Raw genomic sequence first — 25197 nt, 5'->3', positions numbered from 1 at the left:
ACTTTCAGTACGAGTGCCATGTGCTTTCGGGGTGCTTAACTGCTAATTTCTTACGAAGGTAGGTTCCTACTAAGGTCGTACTTCAGAGATTGACTGAACCGAGTTTTCACTCTCTTTCTGCCGTGTTCTGTCTCTCTGTTTTTCTTCTTCTCATCGGGTGCTTGGAAGTTGGGCTTGTTTTGTTTTCAGAATAAATTAACTCGTCGTAGTTCGGACGCTGTTGTTGTTTTTTTTTTCAGCGGTTCGTCAATTTGTTGTCTAGCCGAATTAGTTTCCTCGCCGGGGTGACTACTCAGAGAAAAACTTTGCTACACTTCGGAAAAAGAGACCCTTAGGTTGGTCGCTCGGGCGTTCGATCTCGGGTCTCTTCGAGTTGGATTGGTAATAAAATGCAGCTAGTCGCCCGAAAAGCGCTTCGACGAACTTTCCGGAGATTTATAAGTTTTTTTGTTTCGTTTTTTTTTGTTGCTGTTGTTTATAGTCGGGGCCCGATTTGTGTCGGCTGCCGACGAAAGGGGCTGACGAAGTTCAGAGCTACTTAAGTTAGTGCTAGAAACTTATAGGCTATAAATATATCGCACGTATAAAACAGATCGTACTAACCGTTCGTGTTCGCAGTCCATTCTCGGTGGGCATTTGTACCGGGTTTCCGAATTTCGGGCTGTTTTTTCCTCCCTTACACAAAAACCTTTGACCCCTTGGACGTTTCCTTTTCCTTCTTGAAGTGTTTTGTCGGTTGTGTTCTCCAGTGCGAATTGTGAAAAAATTCCTGTTCCAGGATACAACTATTGGTGCTGCTGTCCAGTTTCCAGTCCAGTTATCCTAGCAAGGTGAGCCGCTGATTGAAGATTATTTAGTGTGTGAAAAAGGACTTGAATCAAGGACAAATGTGATTGTGGTTCAATATGAAGAACTCCCCTTAAGGATTACTTAGAATGAACAGTGACCATCAGTTCAAGTTTGAAAAATTATGGTGAAGATCTTTAAGTGACCAATACGTGTTACAAATATTTAAGATAAAGTGAATATGAACTTCAACTTTCCTCCAAGTCTGCATTTGAAGTTATATGAGAATCTCATTTATTTGGACAAGGATTTTCCATTGGATTCAACGGATTCACGATCAACATTGTAAAAGCACTCGAAGCTTCAGCACAATTTGTTTCAGTGTTTTATGATTTGACATCTGGGAAAATATTTTGACCACTCATTTTTTAACTGACTCAACAAAGTTGGGAGAATGTGTCGTTTCATTTGTGTTCGGTTTTTATTGAAAAAGTGAAGATTATTGAAAAAAATGAATTTGTGATAATATTTAGCGGAACTGAAACAAATTGCTTCATCAATTTCATCACTTACGTTACATTCCAGTAAACAATCATTGAAATTCTGATGAAATTTTCAAGTTACATGGAATTTATTAATTTCATGCTGGATAATTCAAAATAGAATATGTTTACTTTTTAGAGCAAGTTCACTGGTGTTGGAAAAAAGTGGTAGAAATTTTGACATTTTGAAAATTTTGTCATGCAAAAACATTTTCAAGATCTGTGGCCTTCAAGTTTTTTACAACACGTGTTGTCGCATGCTGTGATGCAAAAATAGCAATACAGACCCCGTTCGTTTTTGGCAACATTCGATTTTGGCAACATTCGATTTTGGCAACATCCGATTTTGGCACATGTGCCAAAATCGAACGGTTTTTAGAAACAACATTAAAATTAAGTTTTCGTTATAACAGGATCAATTTAAATGAGAAAAATACCACTAATACGTTTTTGTGTTCTGAAATGATGATAAAATGCAACAATAAAAACAAAAGTTTTTTAAAAAATTTATTTAGTACTAAAAAATGGCAAAAACTTGAAAAATTCAAAAAGTTAAAAAACAAATTCAAACAAAAGACTGAAAATGACTAAAAACAACTAAAAAATGATGAAGAACGAAAAAAACAGCAAATATGACAAATGAAAACAAACATAATAAACAAAACAAGATAAGTGCGAAATGCATCAAAAACATGATAAAAAAAATCAAAAATCACTAGAAATGGTCGGAAATTGACTAAAAATAAAGTTTTTGATAATAATATTAGTGATTTTGTAAAAATAACTGATAAAAAAGTGGAGAAAAAAAACCGTTCGATTTTGGCAACATTCGATTTTGGCAACACAAAATGTACGAGCGTGTTGCCAAAATCGAACGGGGTCTGTATATCTATCACATACGGCCGGAATACAAACAGTGTTGTAAAAAAATACAACGGCCAAAGATCTTGAAAACATTTTTGCATGGTAAGATTTTCAAAATGTCAAAATTTCTACCACATTTTCCCAACACCAGTGAACTTGCTCTTAGGCATTCTATATTGTAAGATTGAATGTTAAAAAAAATGGGTTGAATGTTACACAGCAAGATAAATTTCATGATATTTGTAGTTTCAAACCAATGTGGCAAAATATCACAGAAAATATAAAAAAGGAATTATAGGGCAAAATTTCAATTTCGAAACAGAATGTGCATTGCAGACCATAGATTTTTCCAATTTTCACCGGTTTTTCAGACTTTGTGAATTCGGCTCACATTTTAAAAATTTATGAAATTTTATGCTCATTCAAGATATTGTTATGTCATTGGTATTTTTGATTGAGTGTTTTCAAATAAATTGTTGAATTGACCTTATTTTTGAATGTTGATTTAAACATTTCAATGAATCAATGAAACATCATAGAAATCGAACCCAAACCCGCTTTAATAAGTTTTTCTGGTAAATTTAGCTTCATCAATTTATTGAATAAATCCGAATTTAACACATAAACAAGGTAGCAGCCATGTGACAGATATTTACTTTTTCTTAAACTACTGTCAAGGTTACATCAATTATTTTATCTTCAATTTGGACACAAATGCCATAAGGATTGTAAAGTGTCACTAATAAAACTTAATAAATTTAATCTTCAAACCTATGTTGTTTTTTTATCATAAGTTTTCCTAACACATATTTAAACTTCATTCATAAAAACTATGTTCCTTTATTGAAAAATATTTGTATAGGAACTGATAACGTTTATAGGTTTAAATAAATCATGTTGTTACATGACAAATTTTGTGCTTATAATAACATATGTATGTCCTTCAAAAAACCAATTCTATCTTTAACTATTGTCGGTTTTGATAAACCAACTTCTAAAGTCAATTAGTAATTTTTCAAAAATGTTACTAAGGAGTTCTTTTTTTTGGCTTTTCAATTCCAAACGGTCATGAACCAAAACCATAATATGCTCTTAAGACTATTTTTTTTTTAATTATTTTTCGCATCGATCTTGATTTCTAAAATCATTAATGAAATGAGCAAAGAATGATTCGAAATTAATTTTAAAGCTTTATTTCAATCATGTATGTAGAAATCAAGCATGTAAAAATTTTAAAATTGATTAGTTTTGAGTTTTGAGTTTTGAGTAAAATTGTTTTTTGAAAACTTTTAAAGTAAGGTTACCAGAAATTTTTCTGCACGTATCCGAGCCGGACAAGTCCAAGCAATTTTATTCAAAAACCTTACAAAATCCCGGAATTTGATTTTGTAATTGTCGACCAAAAATCCGAGCAAAATTCGGTCAAAATTGCTCATCAAAAATGAAGAGAAAAAAAACTAAAAAAAAAAATTATTTCAAAAAAACTTATTAGCAGATTTTGAAACGTATTTTAGACAAACCTTTTTGGATTACTTTTTAAAACTTGCTAAAAAAATTAGTTTTTGGTTGTATGAATTTAAAAAAAAACACAATACGTTTTTTTTGTATAATTTGGCAAATCAATAAACCCGATAAACCGGGCCATCTGGCAACTTTATAGTGAACCAATAGACAAACTGTAAAACTAAAAAAAAATTAATGAATTTATTATCTTTTATTCAATCAAGGATTTATATCTTGCCTGGATATTTTAGTTTCAGAAATACTTAGCTTTGATATAATAACATTTTTAGAAATTAGAATCGTTAAGATTATAACTATTTCTGACATAATTCAAGAAAGTTTTTGAGTATTTGAAGTTGAAGATTTTAAATCATTTAACAAATTTGTTGAAGACTGCAAAACGATTAGACTTATGCTTCAAGAAATATCAAAGATTCCATTTGGTTGAAATGTTTTTTAAAATTTTGTTAAAATTTCCATATTTTGGCGAATTGGAAGAAAAAATATACAAAAAGACTTCTTCTATAACTTTTTTCTCAAAAGTCATAATCACTCGGGGTCATCTGGAAAGTTTATCGATGACATAAAATCTTTATTTTCAAAATATTGATAACGTTTCACAGTTTTAGCTTAGCTTAGCTCAATTGACTTCTCACATCCACCTTTGGTCAAAAATTCTCCTTCAAAATTTTTCTTTCGTATTTATTTACCAATGCAATTTGAATTCGGATAAAATTACACAGAAAATGATTTTTTTTTTCATTTTAATGAAACTGAACTGATACAGCAAAATGGGGAGAACCGGGGCAGATTTCGGACCATTTTCGTAATATTTATATTAAGTGGACCTTAACACTCTCGTGATATGCCAAAGTGATAAGAGCGATTTTTCTCTTTTTACCAATTTTCAGTCCCGGAGATGGACTTTTCATGAATTGTGAAACTGTATACCGATCAATGTTTTGTCACCATTTTAAGCAGTTTTTCTCAATTGGATTCCTTTTCTCGCCAAAATCATGTTAGAAGAATTTTTCATTCTATATCAAATTTGCAGACATGACACATCTATAATTTATACTTTAAATATTTCTTTTTTTTAAACCAATTCCAAATTGTATTCTGTTTTCGGTATATGTTACCTGAAACGCATTTTATTATCTACTCTGAGTTAAATGATCTTCTTTTTAATTAAAATTCTAATATTTATCAAAACACGAATGATTAAGTTCTAATTAAATTAGAACATTAACAATATCCATCGATTTCTGGTCCACAGCAACTAGAAATCAAAGGGTTAGAAAATCCTTTTTTTTTTTAAAAGGGCATCGAAATCTTTCAATTTACGTAGACAATAAAAGTAATTTCTTTTTCAAACTTTAATTGACTTTTTAAATTCAAAGAACGCGTTTTCAGAGCCTGTAAATAATTTTAGAGACATTGATTTAGGCTTAAGGAATATGAATTTAAAAATCATTTATCATCATCTTTATTGAATCAAATACCTGTTTCTGACCTTTGATCCTGAGTGTTGGATCTAGTTGTGAGATTTAGCCTAAAAAAAAGTTAACCTCATAATTCAGTTAACATACTTTTTATGCATCATAACATGGAAGGAAGAAGAGGAGATTTTCTTCATGCGAAAACATTTTCAAGATCTGTGCCTTTAAATTTTTTTTCTACAACACGTGTTGTATTTTCGCATGCTGTGATGCAAAAATAGCTATATTTCTATCACATGCGGTTGAAATAAAACAGTGCTGTAAAAAAATAGAACGCTCAAAGATCTTGATAACATTTTTGCATGGTCAAATTTTCAAAATGTGACACAAGTGTCAAAATGTCTACCACTTTTTCTCAACACAAGTGAACTTGCTCTAAGGAGGATTAACAATCACATCCAAGCATCCATTTCACTGGTGCCACGTGAAGAATACAGTGGCCCACTGACAGTGGCTATGAAAAAGGGCGCCAAAACTTCGTAGGTATATGAGATGGATGAGAATCAGTAAGCCTTGATTGCTTCTGGCGCCTTCCTTTTCTGGGTGATTTGAACGAATAATAAATGGAAATTGGGTGCCATGACTTTCATTTGACATGAATTAAAACTAAAAACTAATTATGAAATTCCACATAAACATTTTGGAAATTATCTTTCTGTTGCATCTTTGCACATATTAATGCCTCCATTTTTAATTTTTTATACGATTAACAAACTTGGTATATGAGGGAAAATTTTTTTATTTGTTGAAACAAAATCAATAATCGCTAACTATCAAAAATGAGCTTTTTCCTCTAGAAACATTTAACATTCGAAAAAAACCCTCAGTTTGTGCTGTTTTTTAGAGGAAAAAGCTCATTATATACTGCCAGTTTGCAAAAAAAAACGATCCATAACTAATGTTAAATTTATATATCAATACAAAGCCAATAACTCAACCAACAAAACCTATTCAAGAAAAATATACGAACTTGGCCGAACTCTTCGGTTTATAATTTAATGAAAATCATTATTTTGGATATTCTGTAGTATATCTCCTTTCTTAGTTGGAATATATATTTTAAATGTTCGACAAAAATGTGTGTTCCAACAAATTAAACAATGTTCCCACATATATTTACCAAGTTTGTAAATCGTATACTAAAAAATATATTAAATAAAAACTCAAAATTACTTGTATTATTTTCAAAATGCTCGTAACTTTTATGATTTTCATGCGATCTTGATAGTGTCTTCAACAAAGTTTCTTATAATAATAAGATCTACAACTTTTGTGAAGACATCAAGTTTCTAAACTTATTGTTTTAAGAAATATTTTTCATTTCCCTTCCAGGTGGAAAAATCACTTTTTTCTTTCGAAAATTCGATAGATTATCAAAAATATGAAAATGTAGGGTAGATACTCTAGATTTCAACAGGGGCTAGTTTTCGATAAATTTTTAATGAAAGGCTTATCTTTTTTTTTGGTGGCTCAAGCTATCTATGTTCATATTTTTCTTTTTTTGCTCTCCCACTTTAGTATATGATGAATATAAAAATTCTTCTAAATAAGTTGTTGGATAGTAGTGAATCAATAGTTTTAAAGTAATATTCTAAATCACCTGTGAAATTCAATGCCATCGACCAAATAAGAATGATTTTGAATCACGAATTCGATTGAAAGCAACAGAAAAGGAAACAATGAATGGATAAGATTCTGAAATCAATCTTTCCGGTAATTTATTTTATATTTTTGCTAACTTTTAATGAAATTTCAACTGTTTTTTTTAGAGGTGTCGAAAACTAGCGCTGGAAATTCACCTAATAATCTATTTTCCGACACCCATCTTCTTGGGTATGTTTATGCTGTTTCCATGGTGTAAAAAACGCCGTAAAGTATACACAAGCAATTCCAGTATGCAAATATTCATATTCCTGATCTAACAAAGGAGGTGGAAACATGCTTGTCGAAAACTAAAACTTGTTGTGTCGAAAACGAAAATTTAATGTCGAAAACTAGATCATCGAGCGGTTTTAGTAAAAGGATAATAAAAATGTTGTTTTAAAACTTTTAATAAATAAAAAAAGATAGAGTATGAAGAAAAAAGTCTGATTCATAAAACCAATCATATTTTAAATGGAAAATTTTAGTCAATTAATTTATTTTCATGGTTTTTCTGACCAAACAACCAAAAACTGTCGAAATCTTGGTATTTTACCCAAGTGAAGTCATCAAATGTCCATCGATTACCGTTTGTCCGAAAATGTTTTTGATCGCTTTTTAGGTAGGGGGGGGGGGGGGGGTTTAGGGTTTTCAGGGGTAAATCTGTGTGCAGCGTTTCGTTTCGATATCTAGAGATCACGAATCTTAGAAATATGACCCCTTTACATATTTTTTTCTTCAATTATAATAGATCCAGTTGTTCATTTCTTAAATTCAGATATGATTTCGGAATTTAATTCAAGAGACTGATTTTCAAATCTTATTTGCACACTTGAAATATGACTGAAAACTGATACATATATTTCAGATAATTCCTGATTCAAAATTATGAATTATGATTTTTGGTTCAGAAATTCGGTTTTAAATACTCATCATAATTCTAAGTATGAACTTATGAACTTACACTCAGAATTGAGGTCATAGATTATATAGTTCAAACTTTGGTAAACCAAATAACGATATTCTAGAGCGTTTCAATTTCTTCAAAATAAACAAAAACGAGTTCAAAATCCTGTTTCAATCGAAAAAAATAATCATGGTGTATCATAACCTGATGGAGCCAAGAAATAACTTATCCTTTAAAAACTCATTCAGTAATTCACACTCACCGTCACCTCTCTGTGACAGTTCAAGGTAGTGGCGAAATATTTAGAGCAACTAATCTTGATCATGTTGCAACCTGATATGTACCTACTCACATACTGGATAAAATAGTTTTAAAACTAGTTACATCACGTGTAGGTAGCCATAGGTGGTAGCTGGCTACCAATTTAAGTAACCTGTTTAAGCTTAAATTTCGTTTCCTAAAATCAACTCATTCACTCCAATCATGAGTTAGTGAAAAATACTACCCGACAAAAAAAAAACAAATCAAGCTTCTGGCCATTGACCGAAACTTCACAAGCCATGGTGACTTGCAAATTTTATCCGTAAAAAAACTGAACCACAAGTGCGTTTGGCACGCGATCTTATGTCACGGATTGGAGATTGATTTTGGATCCGATCTAATGGCCCGATGACAATGCAACTTTGGGGGTGTTTCTGAGTTGACACATTTGCTTTTGATCGATATGGATGCCTTTTTTGGGGGATCAATTTCCTAATTGAAACAACAAATTTATTGAGATCAAATTTCCTTGATCGATTATTACGCGCTGAAATTGTCTACGTATATGGGCACTGTTTCCAATCCTGGCTACATTATATTCATTTCATTTCCGTCTTGAAATCTGCTATTAGCCTCTGTTGATGTTTTCTACGGTAGACTGAGTCGATTTGGGGTCATTTTTGAAATTTCTTAAACCCTGGGGTCTTAAAAGCTTCGTTTTGATTCCAAACTCATTCCTGACTTTTTTTTTGCAGATTTTTCAAATAACGTTTACATGAATAAATTTGAACTTTTAGGTTTGTATGGGAAAATTAAATACTTTGTACTGAGAAATAAACATCATTTATACTTCTTCTGTGGAACCAAGCCCACAATACTTTTTGTGCCAATTTAATAAAAAAAAATTTATGTATGCCTCCAAAATAAATTTTTTGAACAAGTTTCATAAAAATAATCATGAAAGGTCTTTCGGATCCTGAAATACGATTAAAATTCTGCTGATGATTTTTGATGAAATAATTATATTTTTAAAGTTTTTTTTCTTGATTTTTTTAGTAGTTCCAGGGTTTTGACCAAATTTGCCCGTATTACTTGTATTTTTGGTCGACAATTTTAAAATCAATGCCTGGATTTTGCCCGGATTTGTCGTTTGGAAACTTAGAAAAAATAGGCCAGTCCTTCTTTTGTAATTCCCCACGTTCCTCTTGAAAATTTGTCCATCATTTTTGAAAATAACAGAAAAAAAAGAGTTTCTTTTAAATCTAAGTATTCTTGAAGAAGAAATGTCCGATAAACCCGATTAAAGTTGAAACTGTGTAGCTCAAAGTTCATAAATAAACCTTGGATCAATGATTCAAGTCCCACTCCAAAGGTACCATAGCTTTCAATTTTATTTGCCCGAACTAATTGTCCAAATTAGGCACCGATAACCACTATCTCTATTGGCAATAAACAAGCCCATTAACGCGGCATCTCCCTTAGATAACATTCACGCAGTGAAGAACAGCAGCAGCATTCATTTTTCCGACCACCCCATAATGGATGGATTTTCTTCTTTTAACGGAGTTTTATCACTGATTTTACTACCGTCAAAACAAAAGAGCATCAATTTTTCCAGCTGCTAACATATTTTTTCATTTCCAAAAAATCAGATAAGGGCACGCGTGTTTCTTTGGAAAGACACAAAAAGGTGACATAAGCTTCGAGATTCGAGGGCGATAAAAACACCATTCGACAGCCATCAGATGTCTGATACATTCATTCATTCATTATTGTGAGTGATTCATAAGAGCGGAAAATACAACATGGGTCCAATCTGAAAGTATAGGTAGCAATACGCAAGCACTCTCAAAAGAAGCAGGAACGGTGCACACGCATTTTCCCATTCGGTTTTTATGAGTTAGGAAATTTCTCAAACCAAACCTCTCAGAGGTGATTAAAATTGAAACAAGCGGTACACCAAAAAAAAAAGTAAAAAATACAAGCTGGAATTGGAACCCCGACCAAGAAATTTGTAATTCAATTGGGGATGGTGTTTTCACGCGTACATTCACTTGGAACTGAACTAGTGCATAGATTTGGGGTAGTTTTTTTTCGTTGTTTTCAAACTTGTTGCACAAGTGAATGTGAATGTGAAAAGCACGCCCAATCTACGAAAGTCGACTAGCTAGAGTAAGGGGCAGAGGCCAAAAAATTGGTTCACCCGAATTTGGAGTCAGTTTCAGGTTTACGAAAGGTTCAACTTTTTTCCCCAGTTTAGCCCACTATCATGTAACAACCGATCTCTCATGGGGACTGTGTGAAATGGATAATCAATTTGAATGTCCCTCCTCTTCAGATGGTTCGAGCAAGTTTTTAGAGCTTTATCCAAAAATATATAAATTCAAGCCCTCAAAATCATAGGGAGCCGAGTGCCCAAACGATAGTTTCGAGAAAACACGCTTCAAAATGCCAAGGTGCTCGATTTTTTCAAATATTTTATGAAGTCGAGCAGTTTTAACTTAATCTAAAACGAAGGAATTTAACAAATAATCTTAGTTCAACATCATATGAGGACAATATAAAGTTAGAAGAATCGATTGGTAAAATTAACCCTCTAGGGCCCAACCCCGCCTTTAGACGGGGTATATTAAAATAGTCGTAAAACTGCATTGAATAGTTGGTTTTGTGCTAAAAATATGTTAATCTATCAATCCTTGTTACTGGAAACTGTTTGACTAGCAGTTGTCAAAAGTAACAGCTAAAAGAAGCTTAAAAACATGGGAAAACTGTAAATCTCGCGTCAGCTTTCGTCGTATGAAACATCTTAAGAATTCACAGAAAACTGCACAGTTATAAAAACAACTTTAAAATTTGTATTTTACAGATAGAATATGTTGCCCAGACTACAAATATTCTAAATGGACAGAAACTGCGACTAGTTTTTGTCAATTTTTGTATATCTTCATAATTAAACTGTTAGACTGTTAGATTTTGTTTCATACGACGTAATGAAAGCTCACACGAGAACTGGACCTATTATTAGAAAAATCATCAATTTGGTAGCCTCAGAAATCCTTCGTCAACATGTTTTTGATCTAAAAAAAACATTGGTAGCTAGGTCAAAGAGCTACCACCATTCTGATTTGATAATTTGAGAAAAAAAAAAATCTTAAGTTAGGAAGGAGAGATGAAACATAAACCCCGTCCAAAAGCAGGTTTGGGAAAGTACGTCAACAATTGGAAAAAGGACAATAACACTAGTTTACAGCATTTTTGAACTCAGTAAACTGACAGTCATTTCCAATGTAAAATCGGGCGCTGAATCCGAAAATGAAATTCAAAAAAATCTCAGTAGAACCGTTTTTGAGTTATGCTCCAAATATGAAATTTCGGAAAAATTAAAAAAGTTCTTGTACTTAGATTAAAATATCTCGGACGGCATAACAGTAATTTGAAATCTCTCTTTTGCATATTGAAGGTGAATAAATTTTCTATCGATCATCTGAATACTGTTTTTGCGTTTGACCAACAGTATTGTTGATATTAGTGACTTTATGAAGAAAAAAAATATAAAAAACGCATTTTTTTAGAGAAAATTTTGTTTCTACGAAAGTTTTAAACTCGATGATAGCATTTAAAAAATCTGATTTTCTTTTGCGCTTAAATTTCAATTTAAGACGAAGATTTCAAGTGGTTATTTATTAAAATAGGTTGAAATTTGAAGAAGTTATGGCTGCTTTACCATAACTGTAATTTTTGCAGTTTTAACGAGCCGCAGTACACTTATCATAGTATAGGAAGAATGAAACATGATAAATCTCACTCGCACCAAGTCAAAATTATTTATTAGCTTACCAGAAGGTCTCATGCCAAGTTTCAGGAAGATCTGACCATAGGAAGGGGTTGCTTGAGTCTCAAACGTGAATAAAATTTTGAGGTATTTTGCCCGGAAGGAACGAAAAATACTGGTTTTTCATCAATAACTTTTTTCATCACTATCTGATTGTTTTTTATGGTTGATTTTCTTAAAGCCTAAGTTGAGAAAAATATTTCACCCGAAGACTGTAACTCGATTGGATTTGAAACAGAAAAGTTATTGCGGTTCAAAAATTGTATTTTGGTCGAAAATTGTCGTATAAATCGCAATGGGTAAAAAGTACTCATTGCGTGTTGGACAAAATTTGCGGCCTTTAAACCGCAATAACTTTTCTGTTTCAAATCCAATCGAGTTACAGTCTTCGGGTGAAATATTTGTCTCAACTTAGGCTTTAAGAAAATCAACCATAAAAAACAATCAGCTAGTGATGAAAAAAGTTATTGATGAAAAACCAGTATTTTTCGTTCCTTCCGGGCAAAATACCTCAAAATTTTATTCACGTTTGAGACTCAAGCAACCCCTTCCTATGGTCAGATCTTCCTGAAACTTGGCATGAGACCTTCTGGTAAGCTAATAAATAATTTTGACTTGGTGCGAGTGAGATTTATCATGTTTCATTCTTCCTATGCTATGATAAGTGTACTGCGGTTCGTTAAATTATTAAAAACTGCAAAAATTACAGTTATGGTAAAGTAGCCATAACTTCTTCAAATTTCAACCTATTTTAATAAATAACCACTTGAAATTTTTGTTTTAAATTGACATTTAAGTGCAAAAGAAAATCAGATTTTTTAAATGCTATCATCGAGTTTAAAACTTTCGTAGAAACAAAATTTTCTCTAAAAAAATGCGTTTTTTATAATTTTTTTTCCTTATAAAGTCACTAATATCAACAATACTGTTAGTCAAACGCAAAAACAGTATTCGGATGATCGATAGAAAATTTATTCACCTTCAATATGCAAAAGAGAGATTTCAAATTACTGTTATGCCGTCCGAGATATTTTAATCTAAGTACAAGAACTTTTTTAATTTTTCCGAAATTTCATATTTGGAGCATAACTCAAAAACGGTTCTACTGAGATTTTTTTGAATTTCATTTTCGGATTCAGCGCCCTATTTTACATTAAAAATGTTGGTCAGTTAATCAAGTTCACGATTTTTTTAAAATTTTGTAAACTAGTGTAATTAATTTTTTATAAGTTAAAATATTTCTGTTATTTGTGGGTCAATTTTAACAAACACTATATAACAATATAGCAATGGATCAGTGTTAGTACCTATTAAAGTTTAGAAAAAAAAATAGTTGAAGTCTGTAAAAACTACAACCAAAAAGGTACTGAAAGTCAAGTTCCTTAGCCCTTATGCTTATTCCTCGTCTAAGAAGTCTTTCGTAGAACAAGAGATGTTTATAATTAAAAACTATACTTCTGTGATTTTTTCTGCGAAAATTATCACTCAATATTTCTTGTGCTAACTGTTTAATTCATTTACATAATAGCCGCCTTTGAAAATTAAAAGAAATATTTTCGATTTGATACATTTTTACGATTTCCCAAGAATGTATTTCATGAATCATCATTTTAATTTTTTTAACTTAACATCCGGGTAATGAATTTCCGCGCATATTTCTCCCGAACCGAAAATTTTTTTGTCCATAATCAAGTGGGAAAACACTTTCAATTTTTTTTTCTCATCGAAACACATCAGCCCATTTTAAGTTGTTTATAGGCTTCAATTTCTTGAAATTCAACAAATTTTCATAAAATTTCGGCAAAAAATTTAGTTTTTGAACAAAAAATGAGGTTTTTTTCAGATTTAGCAAAAAAGTGATTATCTTCGGCCAAACTGATAAGCTTAGTGATATTCATTCTTATGATTTGAAATTTTCTTTTGGCTTTTGATTTCAGCAATACTGATGTTATATTGTTAGGTAATTATTAGTTTTTCAAATTTTTCATTTCAAAGAAGACTGAAACTCAGTCTGAAGTCTGAAAATGTTCAAAATTTAAAAAAATTGACATTCCGTTTGACGTCCATTTTGATATTCCTAACTAAAACCGCTGTAACTCTTTTGTTTTTCAACCGATTTTTTAAGCTTACTAAAAAGAAGCTTCGTTTGTAACTAAAATATGACTTAAGGCATGGGTGGCCAAACCATGGCCCACAGGCCACATTTGACCCAGCTTTTTGTGGCCCGCAAAGCTCATTTGGGAAAAACCATGTTCTAAGAATTGATTGGTTTTCTTGGTATGCGTATATCATTTGGAAAAATATATTTGAATCTACTTTAACTAAATTCAAAACAAAGATCTGAAAATCTCTTTGAAGTGATATAAGCCAAAAAAGTAAAAGCATATGAAACAAATTTCGAGAAAACACGCTTTTTAAATTCTTGTGTTTGTCCATTTTCCATATATTTTTCGAATATTTGTAATTTTCTTTCAAATGTAAAAGTATCTAATCTAAAAAAATCAACATGGAGAATCGTTTGGCATTATTTACTCAAAATCACTCATTTTTGCACTTATACCCCTTTGGCTTTGCGGGCTTTATATAATTTTACAAAAATATTTTCCGTCCCTGTACAAAAAAATTACAATTACAATTTTTGAATTATCAAAATATTACGGTATTTGCAACATTATCTGTAAATTCTATCACACATTTTTCAATACCCCTTGATTGTGTTTTGGTGACTACATTTCATTAGTATGAAGAGCATTCAAGAGGAATCTAGTTTTAATATTGAAAAATTTGGATAGCCTCTGAAAAATAGTAAGATCGTATTAAAATCGCTTAAAAATCATTAAAAAATTATACTTTTACAACAACTTCAACCCTTAGTAACATGAATTCTATTTCGACAACGTAGATCATCCATCCAAATTTAGCAAGTTTTGCAAATTATGTAAAATATCAAAAGTTTGCTGTGTAAATTTTTCCAATTTGATATTTTTTGCTAAGCTTTAACAGAAAAGGGTATATTTATGAAAATTAAACCAAATCCAAATATATTTTAAATGGCATCTTGATCTGATTTTATGAACATCAATAATAAAAAAAAACTAGACAGAATTTACAGGTGAGTAGTAAAATTCAACTAGAACCGGTTTGATACTGACAAATCTCTCAGAAGAACGACTTTTTTTTTAGCAAAGTTTTGACTTGAAAAAGGTGCAATGATTAAAAAAGTCTCAAATTTGTATTCATTCTGTTCATTGAAGGCATTCCAAATTCACTTATCAAATCGAAATATTGAACAATTTGGAATGACTTGGATTGAGACTGTACTTTAAAAAATCAATATTATTTACTAGAGTTTACTAGAGTTCGGTAAAAAAAATATCCTTTCAAAGGTCAAAAGCTTGTGGACGCTATTTTTTTCAACAATATCATTCTGCGGTTTTTATTTTAATTTGTCTATCAAATTTTGCTAAGGAAAACGGTCAACTTTAAAACTTTGGAAAACGGGCGTTCATTTTTTATATTTGAAGACCATAAAATTCACTTTATATCCACTGTAGTTACGCCATTTGACATATCTGGGATGAATAAACCGATGAGATTTTGAATGCATTGAAAAGATTGACGTACAGACATAAGTTGGCAGGGATAATTAATTTCGTATTGCGTAACATTTATACTTTTTTTTTAATGGAGCAAAATTTGTAAAAATATGCAAGCAACAAAAACGAATTATTAAAAAAAAGTAATTAAAATGTGATTATAATTTAAGTCTTTTTTTTAATTCAAATAAAAAATCTGTTAAGCAAATATTATTTGATATTATTATTTTTAAAACTTGTATCTGATAAGAGTTACTTAAAACAAGTTCGAAATTCTAGTCAATATCATTTAATTAATTAAACTGAAAAATTATTCAAATGTAACCACATGGTTTATGATGAAATCCTTGATTTTTTAATCTTTAAATCTATATTCTACCTTTTAATCAATAAATCTGAAGAGATAAACCTATTGGAGGCTATAAATGTATTTAATTAAAAAAAACGAATGAAATCTTATGATGCTAAGTAAATTTTTGTGAGATTGAATCTAAAATACATTCTAAGTTGAAAATGCAAATTTCGATCTTTAACAATAAAATTTGTACGAAGAAAAAAATACTTTAGATGAGATTCTAGAACTTTTGTCTGAATATTTAAAAAAATTATTTTCAAGGCCAAGTCCAAAATTTTAAGCATTATGTTCCCATAGAATAATCTTATTCTGAATTGAGGAAATAACTTTCGAGTTTCGTTCTGAGTCATGAAATTTTTAATCTGATTTATATTCTGATTCTGAGTATATTTTGATTCTGAGTTCAAAGTTTTGCTTCAGAATTTTGATTTTTTTTAAACTTTGTTTTACTTTAGGAGACCCTTAAAAAAATTGGCCGGGTCTCCGCAGTCTGCATCCGAAAATGTCCCTAGGAGATTTTTCATTTCATAGCTCACAAGTGCATTTATCGATATTTAGCAACCTGGTTTGATGGAATTCTTGTTAAGTTTGAGTCAGTAATGACGAATCAAATCTTCGAAGCTACATGTTTCAATAATGATGCGAATTAACAGACTTTGTTGTTTTTCTAATATGATTGTCACCGCTCAATCAATTCGAATAAAAATCCAAGCTTGTTAGAATTTCCAATAATTAGAGTCCTTACTATTACTCAAAACAATGAAATGAGCTGTGCAATTTTCTCCAAATCACGTTTCACCCAAACAAGCCAGCTGCATTCCGCCCCTTGCAAACGAAAAGTCCACAAATTGGATGATTCACCTGGGCGGGCACCGATCGGCCCACTGATCCACAGGGCGGTTTTCCCCCCTAAACCAAATCAAACAAACCAATTGGCGTGAATGTGAATTCCTAACTCAATTATGGAATACCCTCGCCAGTCAATCATCAACACACGCATGGAACAACGCTGCTTGGTTGGCCCTCATAGGGTTCCCTCATAATTACCCCGGCACACCTCCTCCCCTTGGGTTGGAGAAAAATTTCGCGAACGGGAACCGCCATGTCCGAAGAAAATAAATAAGTATAAGCCGACTTCAATGTTGCACTGTCAGGTTGTTTTGGTTCATGTCTACATATTTCCTATAGAGTTGCCGGCCGCTGGCCGGCATTCAGAGTAAAAATAAACCACGTTTAAGAATGAATTGAAAACATTCAAAAGCTGCAGACCACCACTCGTTGAGGCTGCAAAAAACTTTTGACAGATCATATTTTTTTAATGGGCTCAGCTCGGTATCTGATCCCATTGCCCGATAAGATCTGTAAAGGTGGACTTGCAAAAGGCGGCAGTCTCAGAAGCTCTTTCAAGTTCAAGGGTTCGTTCGCTGAAAGCGTTATGGTGGGAAACGATTACCGGACAATGGTCAATCGAATTCCTGTTGGTTGTTTCGGACTGATTTTGACCTCTAAACCGATTTTAGAGTCATTGAAAGCTGACCTCACCGAACAATTTGAGCCAAAACGAAAGTGATTGATTTCTGTCTGTTACAGTTCTGGCAAATTGTTTATTCATCAAACAATGCTGCTCGCTGCTAAAAGAATGTAAAACGCAATAGCCATCTATGGAGCAGAATCCATTCTAAAGCCCCCGGGTGCAACTTCGGGACCGTATTTATTGTTGTGGTAATAATCGGTCATTATCATCACTTGGCGGCAGCAGCATCATAAATGCACCTTGCTTACTAGTCGATCGATGGGCGATCGAATCACTGAAAAATGTCTACCAGTTACCTTATGGTAGACTACAGTAATTCCTGAAGATCTTCCATTGAAGTAGTCAATGATTTGTTAAATTGAAACACAATTCAACACTTTGCGCTGAACAAACAATCGATTAAGGCTTTCCTGAAGCCTGAGGCGTTGACTCGATGGGAACCTTTAGCAACTGTTTACCGTTCCTGTTCGAAATCCGACTGACTTGGACGATGTTCGAAGTCAATGTTCTTTTTCTGATCCATTATAAATTCTATCGTTTCGCAAAAAAATACAAAAAAATATTTGAATAACATCTAACAACGTTGAGTATTTCAATGAAAAGACACCCTGAAAAAAATCCCAAAATATTGTTTATACCGCAGAAGTGTTTTTTTTTTCAAAAAAAATAATTTGCTACTTCCTTTCAAAATTATGAAAATTTACCCTTTTTGTATAAAAACAGTTAAACCCCTATTCCGGTAAAAACTTTTTGATACTTTGTCATTTATTTTATCATCAGCCATTCTCGATAAAGTGCGTGAATATGCTTCTCTAGTTCAACTTGTATTTTTGTTTTAGTTCCTCCTGTTTGCCGTTAGTACTTGGTCGGGAAAATGCACTCAAACTGGTGTACTGCATCAGAATTTGGGGCTTAAAATCCCGCCGTTTTATTATTTTAAATTTACCGAGTTTTAGTGTCATTTTCTCTCATTTCCATCATCTGTTATTTAAAACTTAAACTTGCAATTTCAAAGAATTTTAACAATGTTAATTTGCAATTCTGCATCGTTTACCTGCCGCCAAATTCCAGTTAATAAACTTGGCAGTTTGGACTCCGATAAATCAAATTTAATAAAAATTTCTCACGAAGAAATGACACCATGTTTGTTGAGTCAGGTCGATATGCAAAACTGTTCCAAGAGTAGAGTTTTGATCACCTTTTTTCCGAATAAATTGTTTTCCTTCAATTGTGCATCAAAACAAATACTAACAACGATTTACAGTTACACAATTTAAAATTTAAATAAAAAAAAGGTTTGCCTAATTCAATAATGTGTTTCAGTTTTCATTGAAGCGTCAAAATGATTGCTCTGTGGAAGAGTTGATTTTTTTCTGTCAAGTTCGATGTAAATAAAGTTTCAATTGTCTTAATCCTTGAAATATTTGTATTAATTTTTGTTTTTATAATTCCACAAAATTAGCTGATTTCATTGCTGGAAATTCAATCGTATTGGATTAGGTGCTTAAAATATTCTTGAAACTTAAAACAACAATACACCATTGCGTGAAATTTATTTATGAATTTTTTTTCCCAGGGAGATCTCATCATCATCTCAAGTCTCAAGTATGACAAGGTATTATAAACCTCCAAATGTTTGAGTTACAAAACTAGACCTCAATTCTTCTATCAAAGTATGCATTTGGATTTTTTAACTTTACAGAAAGCTAGTTTCTCGAAAAACTAAACCAACAACAGATAAAAATACATATCAAATGCATTTTAAAAATTAAACAATGTGGGACTCGAGTACCAAATTTTGTCAAAATTTTCTGAGCGAAGCTTTTTAAATGATGTATTAATTGAATGAAAATGGAACTAGCATGAAAATAAACTATTTGAAATTATCATCTTTCATGATTAAAAATTTTAAGTGATATTAATGGCTCTCAGCTGTATGGATATTTCATCTGAGCCAAATTTTTCTACTCAATCACCAATATCATTCTGCCAATTAAAATTGAGAATTGTACCAAAATTTAAAAAGCCACACGTCAATTTCAAATTTCTCAAAATCATTTTAACGAAAAAAAAATATTAAAAAATAAATTATATAAAAGGTCAAGCAAACTTTTTTACATAGATTGACACGTGAAGAGTAGGTTTAATTTTCCTTATAATGTTTGAAAAAAAATATGGCTGTCTGCATGCAGTTATTTAAAAATTATTTGGCATTACACCTTTTTTTTTTAAAGAAAACTAGCTCTACCTTTGTGTGCGTTGCAACACATCCATTGGTGTTAAATCAAATCATATAGTAAATGCAGTTTTCTTAAATTTCTTAAACTTAAACATAAAATCATTGTCTATTTATTTTAATCTGAAAGCAAAACGTGAGCAATGCCATACTCTATGTTTCTTTGAATGTTATCAAGTTTTGTTTTAATTAATCGGAGCCTGTTGATTTTTAATCAAACCCGATGATTGACAGTTAGTTTTTGTGCTTTTTGATAGAAATTTAACCGGTATTATTTATTCTTCTTCGAATGTCACATGCACTTAGTTTTATTTGCCTAATGAACTATGATGTATGAACTTTTTACGTTATATTCCCGTCAAACTCAGCTGATTAAGCCCACGTCTTGGATTAGAAGATATTATGTACATTATTTGAAGTAGAACAACACCAAAACATAGTAGGAACAAAAAAATATTTTCGAGTTGTCAATCAGTATTTTGGGCCCTTCATGAATATGAACAAATGTACATAAATAATTAAATTCGTAGAATTAGATTATCGTGAAATAGCAACAATGTTTTTCTCAAACTTGCACTGTTTAAATAAAAAAAAGATTGTTCTACGTTGTTCCATTAGGTTTTTTTTTCCCAATTTTTTACCAATCTAAAATAAATACGTTTTCTGTCGCGCCCACTTTTATGAAAAAAGGTGCATGTGCATATATCCAAGAGTAAAATTAACCCCAAAAATATGATTTTTTTTATTATATGGATTCAAGTTTAAGATGTATTTTCTATACAGTGAGCGAAATAAGAATAGCACCACTATGTGTTTTGCTTGTTAAAATATGAATGTTTGAAAATCACCAAAACTTTGTTCTATAAATTGTTTTGAATTGTTTAACGGATAAATCAAGCATAAATTTACTTTTTTTGGACATTGCAATTGGCGTTGAGGACCAAAAATATGGAAAAAGGGTGCGAAATAAGAATAGAACCACTTGTGTTTTTTCAACAAAAACAAGATTATTTCTAAAAATTGACCTTTTAAAAGTGAATAATAATGCTTCTACGAATTATCTGAATAGATAACTGTGTTTTAAGGAGTTTTCTAGAATTTCGAAGTTTTTCAAAGGTTTTAAAAGGGGGTTTCAAGAGATGCTCCTCTAGCGTTTAGGAATTTGATACTTGAGCTATACTATTTTATCAAACTGCTTTATTTCTTCATTATCATTCATAAGTATGATGCAAATTGACGAAACATAGATTTGATGCTGAATTTGAATAAAAAAAACAGGCTTCAAATTCAAAAATACTAATGTTTTTAAATAGTCGAACGCTATTCCTCTAGTTTCAAGTCGTAGATGGCAGCACTATCTTGCAATTAAACCGAATTGATGCTCATTTTCGAATATCTGGGATTAATTCAGGTGTGCTGGATGATTTTGGTCAAGAAATAAGTAGTTGGTATCGTGTGACCGCCTTGTAAATTCTAAGATCACAATATCAAAAAATAAGAATTTCATCATGAACCCATAAAAGTGAATTTCTTGGACCGATATTCAGAATAATTTTGTACTTTCCGATGGAGCTTGATGAACCAGATAACTAGCAGTATAATTGGTATGATTTGAAATTGAATCGGAAGTTGAGATGTGCAGGAATTTTGGCGGTGTTATATTCTTGTGCTGGTGTTTGTTTTTGCAAATCCGGAAAGGATTTCTGCAGCGTGAACTCCAACAAAACTGTGTTGGAAAACTACATCGAAATGATGAATTTGGGCCTAAATAAACCGGAAAAATCAATATTGAGACTTAATTTTGTATTAACGGCAAGATAGTGCTGCCATCTATGACTTGAAACTGGAAAAAGTGATGTTTATTGAAAAAAAAATCTAAGTTTATGAATACCAACCTGTTTTTTCTGATTAAAAATAAACCTAAAATGTTTGATTCATCATTTCGCGTCTTTTAATGAAGAAAGTAAGTAGTTTGGTAAAGAATAACAGCTCAAATATCAAATTCCTTAGTTCTAGAAGAGCGTCTCTTAAAACACTATTTTAAAACCTTCGAAAATCTTTGTAATTCTAGAAAACTCCTTAGAATGCAGTAAACTATTCAAATAATTCGTAGAAGCATTATTATTCACTTTAACACAGTCAATTTTTAGAAATAATCTTGTTTTTGTTGAAAAAACACAAGTGGTTCTATTCTTATTTCGCACCCTTTTTCCATAGTTTTGGTCCTCAACGCCAATTGCAATGTCCAAAAAAAGTAAACTTATGCTTGATTTATCCGTTAAACAATTCAAAACAATTTATAGAAGAACATTTTGGTGATTTTCAAACATTCATATTTTAACAAGCAAAACACATAGTGGTGCTATTCTTATTTCGCTCACTGTAGTTCATTTTAACTTACTTTTTTTTAAAGAGATACTGGACACTCACCCGATAATAAGCGTACCGAGGAAAGTTTTGATAAAATGTGTAATTATTTGAAGTAGTTTGAATTACCTTTTTTTATATCTAAATGCGCAAATGATTCTTGAGTTTTAGAAACAAATATGCTTATGCATATGCTTATGATTCTTACACAGTCAGATCTTGTCAGTATCTACTTTACTTGGCCGGGCCCACTGTGCAGTATTGGACGCAAATATAGCGCCATTGCTAGCTCTTGGAAAGAAAAATTTAAGAGAAAGAACGTTATTGTAACATCCATGCAATCTTTGGAACTTTACCCTTTCCAAAGATTTCATGGTAAAAATAAAAAAAATATTAGACAAACATTTGTACCTAACCAAAGCCAAAATTTTTTTTGAAATCTAACTTCCCAACATCAACTTTAATTATAAATGCATTAAGTGCGTTTGCCTCACTATCATATTATTTTTTTCAATAGCAGCACTCCAAATAATTTTCACACACACGCATGTGGGTCACAAAGAAGTAATAAAAATCAAATAAAGGAAAAATTGAAAACCATTCCACATCAATTGATTGAAGAGACTACGATTTGGAAGAAGAAAAATTTCTGAGCCAGATAGTGCTGGAACGTACAACCTTTTTTCAGCTAGCTTTTCTTTAAAAAAAACCTGAGTTACTCAAATGTATTAAAAATTTGGAAATTTCCATAAGAAATATCCAGAAAACATTCATTCTTTTAAATTTACGTGTAATAATTGTTATGGAATGAACTCACCAAATAATCTTTGGACCCTGATAGTCGTTGATCGATTCAACTTTCCAGTCAGCTTCTGACAGACTCCCGCTCTACACAGCGCCTAAGGAAAACGATTCTCAAAGCCTTTACTTCGCCTAGGGAGACTGTTACCTTCCTGACGATCACTTTTAACGATTGGCACATTTGGAAGAACGATATTCAAATTTTTTTTAAGTATAAAAAAATAAAAAAAAATCCCCGACGGCGTTAAAATAAAACGCGTCCATTGCCAACGAATCATGGCCTACCTCTTCTAAGGTAGCATATAAATATAAAGGTATACGGATGATAGTGTTGGAAATAAATTGACCTCAGCCATAACCTCAAATTTTGATTTGCTGGCGGCCTCACAAATTATAATATTTCTGAATTGATTAATTATTTTAACTATCAACAGCTAAACGTTTGAATTCTTTACGGGGCGTCCCCAAATTAATGAAGATAAGCCATCTTTCGCTATTGAATTTTCAAAGTGAATTCAAAACATCTGAAATATATTTTCATGTACTGCTTGGTAGATTGAAAAAGTCTATGTTGACTTTGAAAATAATCGCCTACATGCTCTTATTATTTTACACATATCGCATACAAACATAGTTCGCTACATCGTTTAAGTGTGCGATACAGTAAGTTGTTATTTCGTTCAGATAAATAATTCGTTTAATTTCACATTCAAATATAAATCTACGAGAAAATTACAAATTCTCAGTTCTCATGAAAAGGTTTTTCAATAACAATGCAATTAAAAAAATATAATCATTTTCCAAATATCAATGCACTTGGCACTCCTGAACACCCAAAAAATCCAAACACGAACATCTGTGTATTGCTTTTCCACAGGGCGAATTTGTCGATATAAGTACCAAAAAATCGCGTTTATCGTGTACCCTTCTCAAAAATCGATTCTGTTCTCCCGTGGTTTGAGGTTAGGGTAGGGTTGCCATCCTTCCCTCAAAAGCGGGACTGCGGGACTTCCCGCTTTTTCTCAAAATGTCCCGCTGTTTCTAGAAAACTTTTGTGGTAGACTCAACCCTTTCCGATTCTAACACTTCCAAATAGTTGCTCCGTACTTGATGAAGACGCTTCTTATAAAATCTCTCCCCTATTATTTTAAGCTCCTGACATTTTTCTTATCTTTTTTTTTATCCATTTATGATTCTTAAAACTAGAAATGTTTTTACTTAAAGAAGATTTCGTTCACCAATAAGGCTGTAAAAATAAAATAGGTTACACTTTTCTGAAGTTTCACTCACTAACACTAGAAAAATCTAAATTTAGCCTAATTCAAATATATGATCTTTAGAGTTTGTACGTTTTTTTTTCTCAAAATTAACAGCATTTTTCAAAGCTTATATAGGACAGGATTAAATAACTCGTTTAGTTCTTAGCATTAAAGTTTGTCAGAATATTTACCAGACATATCCGGACCAGGCGAATCCGGTATTTTTTATCAAAAAACCTGAAAAATCTAGCCATCTGATTTCAAAATTTTCAACTCAAAAACCGGACAAATATGGTAAAAACACGGAATTATTCAATTGAAAATCAAAAAGAAAACATTTGAAAATAAATTTTCACATCGAAACACATCAGCAGATTTTAAATCGTATTTTAGGATTACAATAAACTGTTCATGAATATTTAGAATAAACTTGCTCAAAATAAGTCGTTTTTTAACGCAAAAATAAAAAAAATATAATAACTTAATTTAAGTTTTTTTATATCAGTTTTGGGAATAAAGTGAATAAATCTGGGCAAAATCCAGGCTTTATTTTACGATATTTGGGCAACCGATTCGGATCGAACTTTTCCTAAAATTTGTGTCAAATATCCGGAAAAGTCCGGGTAAAACAGGGCAATCTGGCAAGCTTATCTTAGCATCACCATAACCATTTGGTTCAGTTGAGCGTTCTTTGAGTAGGTTCTAGCGATTTTTTCGATTGAAGAAAATATTATTTAAGTTGCTTCCAAAAGATGATGTCTCCAGATGTTTAGCCGGAATCCTAGCGGAATCCCTGGAATCAGCGTTTCCAGATTGCAAACCGCTCAATCCGCTTATACAAGTAAAGAAAAATGTACGAATTCTGGCAAAATGAAACTCGATATTATTTTTGATTCGTTCGTCAGGTACAATTTTCGTTTATCGATGTAATTATCTAAAAATATTACATAATCCGTAGAAATGCTCAAAATCCGTTGATCTATGGAGAAATCCGTAGATCTGGCAACGCTGCCTTTAATGTAAAGCTTAAAAAAAGTCAAATTCCGGATAAAATAGAACAGGACTACCAAGCGAAAAAAAAAACTATTTTCAATCGAAAAATGAATGATAGACGAGTTAAATAAAATAAAATTGGTAGATGATTAAAACGATAATAAAAAAAACTTTCTTTATTTTTCGGATTTTAAATTACTCTGAGTTACAACATTTTCAAC

The 25197-nt window shown here is 31.7% G+C and overlaps 1 protein-coding gene across 1 annotated transcript in view; it reads left to right on the top strand.

Moving 5' to 3' along the window:
- Window positions 1-600: 600 nt before the first annotated feature.
- The window catches only part of LOC129745760 (peroxidase), a 168395-nt gene continuing 143798 nt past the window's right edge, over window positions 601-25197 (top strand). The window contains exon 1 of the mRNA XM_055739084.1: window positions 601-830. The gene's annotated coding sequence lies outside the window, so the exon portion shown is untranslated. The remainder of the gene's footprint in view (window positions 831-25197) is intronic.

The sequence above is a fragment of the Uranotaenia lowii genome, chromosome 2 (genome assembly GCF_029784155.1).
Source record: "Uranotaenia lowii strain MFRU-FL chromosome 2, ASM2978415v1, whole genome shotgun sequence".
NCBI lineage: Eukaryota > Metazoa > Arthropoda > Insecta > Diptera > Culicidae > Uranotaenia > Uranotaenia lowii.
Note: the sequence above shows the minus strand (reverse complement) of the source record. Positions and strands in the feature narration are given on the sequence as shown.